General features: G+C 44.1%; 1 protein-coding gene across 7 annotated transcripts in view; it reads left to right on the top strand.

Moving 5' to 3' along the window:
* LOC124146549 overlaps positions 1-14,798 on the top strand; it is a 174,586-nt gene that overhangs the window by 147,740 nt on the left and 12,048 nt on the right. The gene's annotated exons all lie outside the window — the stretch shown is intronic.

Genomic DNA, 14,798 nt, shown 5'->3' with positions numbered 1-14,798 from the left:
TTGAAGTTAGCGAGCTCGAATGGTGGCAGAATTTGCGATTCCCTCGAGACAGCTAGTCTGGAGTCCCTTCAGCCTCGGGGGGGGCTTACTTTCATAGTGAAATAGGCAGCATTGAAAAGAATCACACATGCTTCTAATACCTATTGAATAAAAAAAATGAAATTAAAAAATGGCCGACTGGATTGGGATGAGTTTAGAATGCTAATGTGTTCCGAGTTGGTAGATTAGTGGATCGGTCTATTGATTGGCTTGTGGTTTGTCAGTCTCGGTATCACCAATGTCATATTGGCCACAGTAAAAGTGGCTTTTAATCAGCTTTTAGCCGCTGCTTCAGGACTTGATCATCATTTCCAAAAGTTGCATGCATCTAACAATTTAAAGACATTTGGCAATTTGTAACCACTTTGAGATCTTCTTACATGTATATGTTTTAGACAGCTGCATCTGAAAGACAATTTTCCGGATGATAATGTCCCCACCATTTTGCTGATGTCGCCACCTGGAAGCATGCTAATTGCTCTTCCTCTATCGTGTCAGTTAGGCTTTACCTAAGCATCTTATCTCACAGCCATTATTCCCATACGCTCACTAGAACCATGTGATACAAAGTATGGCAGCAGACGACAAGCGACCTTCACCTTGTTGGACTTTCACTAAAACACTGCCTGGCCACAAAAATTAAAATGAATGGAACTTTTGCATGGATTTTGTTCAAATTATTACTCATTAAATCATTCGTAAGAGCATAAGTGTTTAATATTTTCTACTGTGTTTGAAGGTTGACAAGGGGGGGGGGGGGGGGGCATACAGACCTGGTAAACCGTTTTCACGCAATTGTTAGTGTCATTAGCTCTTTAAACTATATCGCTGTGTTGATCATAAAAGTAACTGTTGGTTGTCACGCCTGTTTGACACAAATAGTAGTATTTTCTCACGACAGTCGCATTGGTTAAAATGAGTAAGAAACTGATCTCTGGCCACGTCATATCAAAAGACGTGAAAAGATGGTACTTGTCGTTACCGTGCCTGGGGCTCAGCATTATGGGGCTAGTCGGCTCAGTCAGTCTGCTGTGTCTGAGTGGGATATTAAGGATAAAATGTGGCATGGCTAGCACCATAAAATCAGACTAGTACAAGCAAGAGCACACACACACGTCGCTATATGAATGTGCAATAATCTTGAACTCAACATAAAACGCCTTTTCATCTCATCTCACTTTGATTGTCTTGATTTCAAAGAATAGTTTGATATCATCTCCAGCTAAAGATGCTGGTGCGGTGTGCTCTGAATGTATGGTAGACCAACACAGTTTCTCCTATGTCTTTCTATATTTTCTACCCATGTGGACCTAGGGAAGAATGTGCTGTCAGCACCCTGTTGCTTGTTGTAAGAAGGAGGGGCGGTCGGGTAGCCTGGTGGTTAAAGCGTTCGCTCGTCAGGCCGAAGACCGGGGTTCGATTCCCGACATGAGTACAATGTGTGAAGCCCATTTCTGGTGTCCCCCGCCGTGATATTGCTGGAATATTGCTAAAAGTGGAGTAAAACCAAACTCACTCACTCACTCACTCACTGTTCTAAGGGGGCACCGTGGGGATTTCATGGTGCAATTGGTCCCCAGAAAACCTATGCTGATTGTAAAAAGCTAAATGGTCAGGCTTGGTGACTTGGTTGATGGTGTTTCGGCATACCTGATGGCATTGATCCTTGTAGATAATCATTCTCTAGTCAAGGGGGTGGTCGGGTAGCCTAGTGGTTAAAGCGTTAGCTCGTCACGCCGAAGACCCGGGTTCGATTCCCGATATGGGTACAATGTGTGAAGCCCATTTCTGGTGTCCCCCGCCGTGATATTGTTGGAATATTGCTAAAAGCGGCGTAAAACCATACTCACTCACTCACTCTAGTCAAGGGGACGGTGGGGTAGCCTAGTGGTTTAAGTTTTCACTCGTCACACTGAAGACCTGGGTTCAATTCCCTCCATGGGTACAATGTGTGAAGCTCATTTCTGGTGTCCCCCGCCGTGATATTGCTTGAATATTGCTAAAAGAGGTGTAAAACCATACTCGCTCACTCGGGTCAAGATTTGTTTATTTACAGTTGTATCATGTTTTGGGCATATATATCCCGAATGTGTGGTAATCCAACACAGTTTCTGAAGATATTGGTGTGCACTGGTGTCGATGCCTGCAGGGTTAAAAAAAAAAAATCTTGAGTGTGTGGTAACTATGGACACCTTGAGCAGTAGCTCAGCAGACTGACTGCAGACTTTGAACCCAGCCCACGTGTAAGCACTAACCTGTCCTAGGTGACTCACAGATCTTCCTGGATCGCTTGTCCTGATCTAAATTGTCCAAGCAGTTTCCTATTTCAGTATGTTCAGCATATACTATCCAGTCTTTAGCAAGGACATTAAGATATTTCATGTTGTTAGAAAACGCCAGGACAACAACGTGTGAAAACGTGTACATGTCTGGTGGACTGTGGTCGTGTGTACACCGCATAGGTCACCAATGAGGCAAGTTAAGCAATGATTGTGGCTGAAAGTAGGTGGATGGGTGACCAGCTGAAAGCTTGACTCCTGAGAGTTTTAAGGGCAAGTGACTGTTCAACATATGCCTCTGTTCACCCAATACTGAATGGCTCTCTGGTGAAATGGTATGGTTATCAGCTATAGAAACCTACTATAGTCTACTGGTCCTTATAATTATGACATATAGCAAAACCCTTAAAAATGTCAAATTTATACTAGTCCTTATGCTACCTCAACTATTCTGCAGTTTGGCAAGGACACTATTCAGACAACTAGTGCCACTATCAGATAACAATATCGGATCCACGAATTTTAGTGACCGCAAGTTTGTTAAGATCTGATGGCTTGATGGGAAACCAAGCCCCACGACCCCACTGGACACGCTGATCCATTGACCGTGGTAATAATGATGTAGTGCTACAAGCATACCCGCAGGTGTGGTATCTGGGGCTATAGAAATTTACTCATTATTTATCTGAACACGAAATGAAGCTCAAAAGGTGTCCATGGCAATAACAAATACTATTTGTATGACAACATCTCCTAGTACTCAGTCACATGCTAGTCCCGCCTGTAACAATAGGGATATCCGTGTCCTGCGTAGATAGAACATGACACTAGCCCACCAGTTGAAACAGTCCATCTAATGTTATAGGTATCACAAAGGCATTGTAGTATTCCTGGTTTTAACATTGTATTTTATGCAATAATGTAAAACTAGGCATTGAAGCCTAATTGGTCCTGTTATCAATGAAATACAAGTCACCTTACAAAGCCACCACATTAATTATTATTATAAGAACGTAAACTGGAAACTTAATCATTTTAATACTGACATTTCGTACAGATTTAAGGCCAAATATCAGCCTCTCAGCTGGTCGAGAAAAATCCATGTTGGGTTTCTAACATTAAATTACCGGTATTTGAAAGCCAACTTGTAGCAGTTGATCTATCTGCCATATGCTCGTTTTCCATGGTGATATATTTCAGGAGTCACACACAAAGTATTAATAATTGGATTTCAATACATATAGAATAACTGTTTAAGGTTGTAGTTTGTCATTCTTCATATTAAACTTCTTAACCAAGGGGGCAGTGGGGTAGTCAAGTGGATAAAGCATTCGCTCCTTACACCAAAGGCCTGGGTTTGATTCCCACATGGGTAAAACTTGTGAGGCCCATTTCTGGCAGTGATGTTGCTGAAATTTTGCTAAAAGCAGCGTAAAAACAACTCACTCACTTTTAACTACAGTCAATTAAAGATATTTTGCAGGGCTGTTTTTTTTTTCTTCTATGTATACAGTACATATGTATTAGAAATGGTGTATATTATTTAAGTAGACATTGTCAGTCACAGCCCCTTAAACAAGGAAACGTAGACTTGCAACTGTGGCGTCATAATATCCACTCTGAGCCAACTTTCAGCACCAAGTTCCTCATCAAATAGGCCAGGCTTCCAAAGTTTCTTTCCAAAGTAGCATTAATATTCAGACCTCTTCACAGGTCTTATCTGTGATTTGCCATTTTTGGATCAAAAACCCAGCGACCAGCAAAGATCATAATGAATTTACCATCTCAAATCCAGGCACTTGCATACATCTTTGGCAAGACATCAACTGTTTAAAGATTTCCTAAAAGTCATTTCTATGGCAACAAATTGGCACGCATGTAAATAAGGATTTGGGTTGTTCTGGAGACTGGAGGCAGAGAAGACTCTTCTCCATATGGGTTAGGACACATCTGAGCTGCTCATAATGTAATGAAGGCGGCTTCCATGAGGTAGATCTTTTCTTTCCTCTCGCAGGGGACTTAGGGTTATATCCATATCGTCCTCAATTTGTACCAAGCGTGAATGATGCCCATTTGAAAGACATCACCAATACCTTGTTATGACGGGGAATTTGACAAGAATGTCAGGGATATATATCAGTGAAGTAAAAAAAATATACCTTATGAGGGGGAATTTTACATGGATGTTGCCAACATATCAGGGATATGTATCAGTGAAATAAAAAAGAAAATGACCTCATTTTGAGGGTGAATTTTATATGGATGTTGCCAACACTTCAGGATATATATCAGTGAAATAAAAACAAATGACGATCTTAATTTATTGTTGTAATCTTCAATTATTGTGGCATTAGTGTTGCTGTTGCGTGATGTGGTCAAATGGGCGAGGGGGTTGCACATCCATCCAACCCCTGTAATTCCTCTCCCGGACACTAATTACCGTTCCATGTTTATTGTCACAAATGTTGGAGGATTAACTCACTGCTGTTTCAGCATCAGGGGCAAGGCAGATGTAAATTAGAGATTCAAAATTCGCTTGAAAATATGCAATAAATGTAATCATTTGTAGTGATGGCTTAATGACTATATTAATCCATGTTTTTATATACATGATATATGTGTGATAAACACTATTATTTTGGAGTCCAAGTAAAAAATATGTTTGATTAGCTTATGACATATTAAGTAGCAAGGACTTACTTTTTTAATTCACGTTTTTATATGTGATAAATGCACGATAAACACCATTATTTTGTAGTGCAAGTCAAAGATATTTTAGATGGTTATAACTCCTGTAATTTATTGAATAAGCTCTTTAGATCCATTAATTTCGAGTTTGGGCATAAAATGTGTTCCATTATTAAGTGATTATTTCATGGAATTGTGAAGGATAAATACACTATTCTGGGATGTGCTTATTATAAGTCATGTCTCGTCATCTGCAGGCCTTGATTATTACATGGAATCCATTCATTTAATTTTGAAATCGGCTGCAATGTTTTTTGGTGATCATGATTTATTCATTCCTATACCATAGATAATCAAAGTCCTCCTTCCTGAACATTTGGCAATGGGCAGTCTCAGATTTTCACACTTGGATGATTAAAATGATCATCAAACATTGCCCTGCGCCTGAAGAGCGGTAGTTAAATTTGTCCTGTATGGTAAAGGACATACATATGTTAAGTGTTGTTGTTGAAATACATTTTCCACCGAATTAAGTGCTTCAGCAATGTTCATTTCCACATCAAACACCATAACAATATTGAAATGATCGATTGCAGTTCACAAATTGTCATTCCAAGAATTAAAAAGCCCGGCTCCTAAGCTGGAAAATGATAGGTTTAAGTATGATTAAATGATTACACATGTTACTGGAATGGACTGCAAGTTTTTGCGTTACAAGGTTGAGATTTTCACCACAGCCATCCCCAAACCATGATTAGCCCGAAAGTTCCTTTTGATTTATTGATTATTCTCAATCCTGGCTACTCCATTGGCAGTGCAGAAGTCTTTTTGATTGCACTGTTTGGTTGTAGGCTTAAGCCAGTCTGGTCTTAACATGCGTTTCTGTAAACATTGATCAGTGCATCCCTGTTCGTAAATTTCATCTCACAAGCCGTTTATGGCTTGTTGGATACGGAGACGTCAATTGGCTTCTGATGTGGTATACAAAAAGCGTAAATTTGGGAGAGGACTAATCCCAGCTATACTGATACGTTCTCTGTTGTCACGTATCTCTCGACAAAAGCGTGAATTGACAGTTTGACCGAGGCGCTAATCTCTCCGATCTTGATTTGTTTGCTAGTTTCAGCATGGTTTGCCTGGTGCCTGCACTCTATCCGTAATTCCCTTGTGATCGTAAACGCGTCCCCTAAACGAGGCAATGTAATATTTCTCATAGTCAATCAGTACTAAGACCCGATTCTCCGTCCAATCAAAATGCAATTCATTCTGGCGATCTAAGGGTTCTTGTCAAAGTCGAAATCCTGAGATGTGCGCACAAACGTCTCGGTTATCACTCCATCACAGTTCAAGAGAGATAACTCTACTTTTCGTGCCTGGCCTTGCTTGATGTGCATTACCGCCTCTACTCGTCAGTAGATTTCATTTATTTCCGATCGGAGGATCATTTGGATAAAATCATCACCGATATTTATCCAATAGTCTCTGTTGATCTGGTTACCATGGTGAAGTATTGTATGCCTTTAGTTAGTGCCCAGATGTGGTATAATACAACATGTTATTACATATTAGCCTTTGTCTGCTCGGCAATAAAACTGAGAGGTACAGGGTAGTGTTGCAGCCATAGTTGAAGAGATCTTAGATTTGTGGTGTTTTCATTGTGAATTACGTTGACAAATGTGGGTTGTATGTGCTATAATGCTTGGTTAGTACTTGTTAATGTTGGTAAAATCTGAACAAGGGATATTTCCTTGCATTAGAATATATATAAATCCAGTTTCTATTTATCTAAGACAGCAGTGTATTGATTCAGTTTTTCTTCTGAGACTGTCCAGTGATATAATGGAATTTTACCCATGATCATGATGATAAAGCCTTATATAGCCTCAACTGATGGCCCCTTTTGTAGCCTGATGGGTCACAATGAAAAACGTAATCAGCGAATGAAAAAAAGAAAATATCAAAGTTTATGTTTGTTTTATCAAATCCCATTGTTTTAGTTATTTGCAGCCCTGCAGTCTGATTAATTATAGTCACAGGAAAGAATCAGGTGTTCTTTAACTTGTTTTGAGTAGTATATTAACCACTTTCAAGCCAAGAATGCTCAGCAAAGAGGAGCTGGCAAGACTATAGATTAACCCCCAAATGATGACTCTCTGCCTAGATCGAAAACCTCCAAACCTAAAAGGGCGGGGGTAGTTATTTATACCTACGAACTTGTCTATCAGTTCGTATGTGCGATCTATAACTTAAAAACTACTGCATTGATTCTTTTCAAACTTGTTGAACACTGTCTATACCAATAGGAAAGGTGCAGTGCAAAGATATTTTTACTTTCTGAAAATGTTTTTTACTTCAACATTTGTGCAACGTAACATGAACACGACTTCATGGATTCTTTTCAAATTGGGGGTACCGTTTCTTTACCGATAGGAGAAGTGCAGAGTTTGATTTCGATAAATAGATTTTCTGAGAAAATACTGCTTTTTCCATGTTCTGAACTTGAAGATAATTTTATACCCCTGACCTAAAAGGGCAGGGGGTGTGTAGTTATTCTATCATTTAATGTCAAGTCAAGTGTACCGTATCTGCCAAAGCTTGCCGAGGATGCACTTGTGCATCTTTGAATCATGCCATTAGTACGTAATATTTTTGTGCTAAAACCAGCTCAAATGTTAACACATCAATATATCTCCAATATCAAAATTGTTTTTCTGCTGATGTTGGAGTCGAGGTCTGGGGTATCAGTGTGAGCCCTGTTCACTTTTTGCCTTGTGATTGTAAAACCAATCAGTTTTGACTAAATGTGGACAAAATTACCATTTTGTGCAAAAGATTAACTGGTTTCTTACCATACTTTCCGAACACGTGTTCTAATAATTAATTTATACTGGCCTAATCATGCACACTGAAGTAGTGTTTAGGAAAATATTTCTCATCCTTCCACAATAATATTGGCATTTGTTTGCTAAATGGGTTTACGGCTCAACAACTACAACAGTATTTACTCTGGCCAAAAAATAATCATTGCTCTCTACACAGATCTATTTGTGTAAATTATGAAAGCCATCAGAGAATAAGCGTACAAATTACTTCTGTTCCCCTTCACGCACCACACAAGAGGAAACAATTCTCATTTACGCTGCTATCAGTGTTTTGGATTTTAGGATTAACAAAACACTAAGTCCAGGCCTATGTCCTCTACTCTCATTGTTAGAGATAAACTTGGTAATAGAAGTCACGTTTTCTAAACAAATATTTCTACGCACGATGTCGTTTACATTACTAATCCAATGAAATTCCACCAACATGATGTTGAAGCTCTCATTAATAATCCCCAACTAATGAACAAAGCATGCCAGCGACATAATCCTTGGCTAAATAGCGGCTTTGGACGCGGATCGCGTCGCCATGGCAGGAGAGTGCCGAGATTGATCCGAGTGGTTTTTACCCCGTTCTGTGGCCTGTCATGGCTTATTTAGTCATTATCAAATTTCATGCTAGAAAAAACAATATAACATTTTGTCAAGCTGCTCAAATGTATGATCTCCCCCGTAATAAGATGAATTGATCCGAATGCACCAACATTACTCTTGTCGTTGGAGATGTATGGCAACATGGGTGAGGGAGGGGAGAGAATTAACAAAAATTCAATTTCGTGTAAGAAAAGTGGTTGTGTCCATGGTTAAACTATGTGGTGTTAGAAACTGGTCCGTCTCGAGACTCTTCAGTACAGACTTAGAGGGAAATATATTTAAAATGTCGAATTTCGTCTTTTGTGCTTCAATTTACTGGTCCCCTTCGAAGGTAACTTGCTCAGGAGTACTGTTATTGTATTAAAAGCCTCTTAATCAATGGGTTAGGTTCACACGAGGACTAAAACACATAGCTTAACAGAAATCTGGCGCCATCTTGAAAGACTTTTCTCAGCTTCCTTCAGCACCATGGGATTATGGGAAATTGTCTCCTAGCTGTCTAATTGCATGTACCAAGTAACCTCGATCAAAGGCTGGATGGAGACTAGTTTCAAAATCTTATAGCTATAACAAGGTAATTAATTTATCAAATATGTAGTTATGTTTGTTAGTACTAAGTCTTGTTGCTGTGGTAGTGATGAGGTGGGATGTGCTCCAGGATGCAGCGTGTGATGGGGTGTGCTCCTGGATGTTGGGTGGGGTGTTCTCCTGGATGCAGCATGTGATGGGGTGTGCTCCTGGATGTGGGGTGGGGTGTGCTCCTGGATGCAGCATGTGATGGGGTGCGCTCCTGGATGCAGCGTGTGATGGGGTGCGCTCCTGGATGCAGCATGTGATGGGGTGTGCTCCTGGATGTTGGGTGGGGTGGGGTGTGCTCCTGGGTGTGGGGTGGGGTGTGGGGTGGGGTGGGGTGTGCTCCTGGATGCAGCATGTGATGGGGTGCGCTCCTGGATGCAGCGTGTGATGGGGTGTGCTCCTGGATGCAGCATGTGATGGGGTGTGCTCCTGGATACAGCATGTGATGGGGTGCGCTCCTGGATGCAGCGTGTGATGGGGTGCGCTCCTGGATGTGGGGTGGGGTGTTCTCCTGGATGCAGCATGTGATGGGGTGTGCTCCTGGATGTGGGGTGGGGTGTTCTCCTGGATGCAGCATGTGATGGGGTGTGCTCCTGGATGTGGGGTGTGCTCCTGGATGCAGCATGTGATGGGGTGCGCTCCTGGATGCAGCATGTGATGGGGTGTGCTCCTGGATGCAGCGTGTGATGGGGTGTGCTCCTGGATGCAGTGTGTGATGGGGTGTGCTCCTGGATGCAGCGTGTGATGGGGTGTGCTCCTGGATTCAGCGTGTGATGGGGTGTGCTCCTGGATGCAGTGTGTGATGGGGTGCGCTCCTGGATGCAGCATGTGATGGGGTGGGGTGTGCTCCTGGATGCAGGGTGGGGTGGGGTGTGCTCCTGGATGCAGGGTGGGGTGGGGTGGGGTGGGGTGTGCTCCTGGATGCAGGGTGGGGTGGGGTGTGGTGTGCTCCTGGATGCAGGGTGGGGTGGGGGTGGGGTGGGGTGGGGTGTGCTCCTGGATGCAGGGTGGGTGGGGTGTGGTGTGCTCCTGGATGCAGGGTGGGGGGGTGGGGTGGGGGCGTGCTCCTGGATGCAGGGTGGGTGGGGGCGTGCTCCTGGATGCAGGGTGGGTGGGGTGTGGTGTGCTCCTGGATGCAGGGTGGGTGGGGTGTGGGGTGCTCCTGGATGCAGGGTGGGGTGGGGTGGGGTGTGCTCCTGGATGCAGGGTGGGTGGGGTGTGGTGTGCTCCTGGATGCAGGGTGGGGTGGGGTGTGGTGTGCTCCTGGATGCAGGGTGGGTGGGGTGTGGGGTGCTCCTGGATGCAGGGTGGGGTGGGGTGGGGTGTGCTCCTGGATGCAGGGTGGGTGGGGTGTGGTGTGCTCCTGGATGCAGGGTGGGGTGGGGTGGGGTGGGGTGTGCTCCTGGATGCAGGGTGGGGTGGGGTGGGGTGTGCTCCTGGATGCAGGGTGGGTGGGGTGTGGTGTGCTCCTGGATGCAGGGTGGGGTGGGGCGTGCTCCTGGATGCAGGGTGGGTGGGGTGTGGTGTGCTCCTGGATGCAGGGTGGGTGGGGTGTGGTGTGCTCCTGGATGCAGGGTGGGTGGGGTGTGGTGTGCTCCTGGATGCAGGGTGGGGTGTGGTGTGCTCCTGGATGCAGGGTGGGGTGTGGTGTGCTCCTGGATGCAGGGTGGGGTGGGGTGTGCTCCTGGATGCAGGGTGGGTGGGGTGTGGTGTGCTCCTGGATGCAGGGTTGGGTGGGGTGTGCACCTTGATGCAGGGTGGGGTGGGGTGTGCACCTTGATGCAGGGTGGGGTGGGGCTTGCTCCTGGCTGCTCCATGATGTTCCAAACAAGTTTCCCAAAGATTATATGGAATATTTACAAGGAAAGTGAAAGATGTTTTGCTTTTTTCCAGGCTGTCATACAAAAGTTTCATCATTCACTGAGGTCTTTCCACCATCATGTTCTTCTATATGTATAGGTGGCAGTGTAGCCAAGTGGTGAAAGCATTCGCTCATCACGCCCCAAGGCAGTGTTTGATTCTCCACATGGGTACAATGTATGAAGACCATTTCTTGTTTCATCCATGATAATGGTTGAATATCGCTAAAACGGCATAAAACCATACTCACTCTTCTATCTCTAACAATCAGAAGGTGCGGAGCTGCCTAAGCTGCATAATTCCACTGGTGCGTGTTCCGACATATTGGTGAATGCAGAGTTAAACAACAAACAAACCGAGAGTGTTTTGTCAATGGTTTTCCAGGTCCAAATGGGAGGTCGGATAGCCTAGTGGTTAAAGCATTCGCTCGTCACGTCGAAGACAATGTGTAAAACCCATTTCTGGTGTCCCCCGCCATGATGTTGCTGGAATATTGCTAAAAACAGCGTAAAGCCATACTCACTCACTCACTCACTCACTCACTCATCACGCCGAAGACCCGGGTTCGATTCCCGACATGGGTACAATGTGTGATGCCCATTTCTGGTGTCCCCCACCGTAATATTGCTGGAATATTGCTAAAAGCAACAAAACTATACTCACTCACTCCTGGTCCAAACTTATTATTATTTACAAGCCGTCATGATATGGCTGGATTATTGCTGACCGAGGCATCACATAACATTCACTTTACTGAGGGGTGGTTTTATCCGCGTATTGTGGCCGATCTTCTCTCCCCTGTGACTGGACACAAAGTAGCTGGTCACAGCAAGGGGCACGGTCCACTATTGTCCTCGAGCAGTTCCATTGCAAGTGGACCAAATTGAATCAGCCCTTAATTAACCAAGCTGTCAGGAGTAGATGGCAAATATTCATCTGCAGTTCCAAATGAAAGTCATTCTCCATGTGCCAATTTATGACATTTAACATTGCTTTCATGGGGCCATCCATAATTGTAGGCTGTGAATTTTTGCTGATATCATTTATCGTCTCATGTCATCTGATATAATAAGGGGTCGTTGCTCTGAAATCCACGAAATAATGTAATGGTATGTGCATTGATGAAGTTGGCAAGACGTTCTTTTCAACATATCTTTGTAGGTTCATATGTTGTTTGTAGTGACATTACTAGTAATCAATTCTGTCAATAGTCCAACAATATAAGACAGCCTTCGTAGTCTAGTGGTAGAGCCTCCGCCCAGAGAGGAAGGTCCGGGGTTCAATCCCCATCCGTGTCATGGCAAAAGAGTCAGTATACTGTGTCTGAGTGGAGTATCCATATTAAACTGCAGTGAGCTAGCACTTTAAGTTTGGCATTAGTCTGGACAAGTGCAAGCAAGCGATGTTAAACCTCACAACCTCCAACAATATAATAAGGTGATCAGGATTCTTGAAGATTTTTCTGGTCTGAGCATATCAGTTACTTAAGTTTTCTTTGTTTTATGATTTAAGATTGATTTAACTATCTAAACTATCCAAATTGACCAATCACATCTCATAATATATACTCCTCCTTTCTGGTAACCTAGTGGTTTAAGTGTTCATTCATCATGCCGATGGCCTGTGTGTGATTTTTCACATGAGTGCAATGTGTGAACAAATCATTTGTGGTGTCCTCAATGTGATATTGAAAACAATACAAGGCTGGGCTTTATCCACCCACTCACGCAGTTCGGCCCTGTGACACCTGTGTGTGGAATCAGATAGAATCGGGGTCCAAGGATCCCTGGGGCATGTGAGGGGAACTGTGTAGGTGTTGCACCTCAGTGCACTGCAACTGTAGACGTGAAGACAGGGATGTCGCTGTAGACGTGAAGACAGGGATGTCGCTGTAGACGTGAAGACAGGGATGTCGCTGCGTACATTTGTCAGCCAGGTCAATGCTTGTATTTCTCACAAGCCAAACCAGGTGGTCCATGTCATCAGTGTTACGGGGTTGTTGGTCTTTGCTGAGACTGTTACAGGGTGGTCCATGTCGGGACTTATTGGATGGGTCCATGTTACAGGGTGGTCCCGTGTTACAGGGTGGTCCATGCCAGGACTAACTGGATGGATCCATGTTACAGGGTGGTCCCGTGTTACAGGGTGGTCCATGCCAGGACTAACTGGATGGATCCATGTTACAGGGTGGTCCCGTGTTACAGGGTGGTCCATGCCAGGACTAACTGGATGGGTCCATGTTACAGGGTGGTCCCGTGTTACAGGGTGGTCCATGCCAGGACTAACTGGATGGGTCCATGTTACAGGGTGGTCCATACTGGGACTAACTGGATGGGTCCGTGTTACAGGGTGGTCCCGTGTTACAGGGTGGTCCATGCCAGGACTAACTGGATGGGTCCATGTTACAGGGTGGTCCCGTGTTACAGGGTGGTCCATGCCAGGACTAACTGGATGGGTCCATGTTACAGGGTGGTCCATACTGGGACTAACTGGATGGGTCCGTGTTACAGGGTGGTCCCGTGTTACAGGGTGGTCCATGCCGGGACTAACTGGATGGATCCATGTTACAGGGTGGTCCCGTGTTACAGGGTGGTCGATGCCAGGACTAACTGGATGGGTCCATGTTACAGGGTGGTCGATGCCAGGACTAACTGGATGGATCCATGTTACAGGGTGGTCCCGTGTTACAGGGTGGTCGATGCCGGGACTAACTGGATGGGTCCATGTTACAGGGTGGTCGATGCCAGGACTAACTGGATGGGTCAATGTTACAGGGTGGTCGATGCCAGGACTAACTGGATGGGTCCATGTTACAGGGTGGTCCCATGTTACAGGGTGGTCGATGCCAGAACTAACTGGATGGGTCCATGTTACAGGGTGGTCGATGCCAGGACTAACTGGATGGGTCCATGTTACAGGGTGGTCGATGCCAGGACTAACTGGATGGGTCCATGTTACAGGGTGGTCCTGTGTTACAGGGTGGTCCATGTCGGGACTAACTGGATGGGTCCATGCCGGGACTTACTGGACGGGTCCATGCCAGCAGTTTCAGTTAAAACTTTTGTCCTTCGATTGATCAAACAGAGAATTTGAACTGAATATCTCCATCTAATCGGGTAGAAACTAACATTTTTAGTCCTTATAATGATAACATACACCAAAACCCTTATAAATGGCAAATTTCTTCTAGTCCTTAGGATACCTAAAGTAATGGGCACTTTTGCAAGGACTACAGGACTAGTGCCAGTTTCTATCGCTGATCTTGTCAGTTTTGGAAAATCAGCTCCAAACTTTGTCAGCACTAAAAAACTAACAATCAGAATACGATAATATGAAAAAATATGGTTTTAGATATTGTTCACTGAAGGAAGACTGCTTTTGATTTTTGATGTGGTGGGATATTTCAAACGTGCAAAGTGAGAATGATTGATATTGTTGATTGATTACAGAACCTCTGTGGACATTTGTTACAATTTTCATGAAACAAAGACCTTGCATAGACATCAATGTCTGATGTGTAGGTTGGATGAATTGAGATGCGAGCAGTTCAGTCTTAATATTGATTGCCGGAAGTTATTCACACGAGACACTTCTCACCACATGCATACTTATTACACTTATCAGGTACCTATTTTCAAGTGTGGTTCAGAAAATGAAATCTCTTGACATATTCAGTATGATGAGGTGAGGTTAAATGGGGTTAAATGTCGCGTCTAAGATTATTTGCTCTTATATAGCGACGTGGAAGCACGCGTGTGGCTGCTTGTGCTAGTCCGGACTAATGCTGATTTTATAGTGCTAGCACACTGAGATACCATGTCACAGTTAACATGAATACCCCACTCAGACACAGTATAGTGACTCCGGGCTGACCAGTCCTTGT

Source organism: Haliotis rufescens, unplaced genomic scaffold (assembly GCF_023055435.1).
Source record: "Haliotis rufescens isolate VD_foot unplaced genomic scaffold, xgHalRufe1.0.p SCAF_23, whole genome shotgun sequence".
NCBI lineage: Eukaryota > Metazoa > Mollusca > Gastropoda > Lepetellida > Haliotidae > Haliotis > Haliotis rufescens.
Note: the sequence above shows the minus strand (reverse complement) of the source record. Positions and strands in the feature narration are given on the sequence as shown.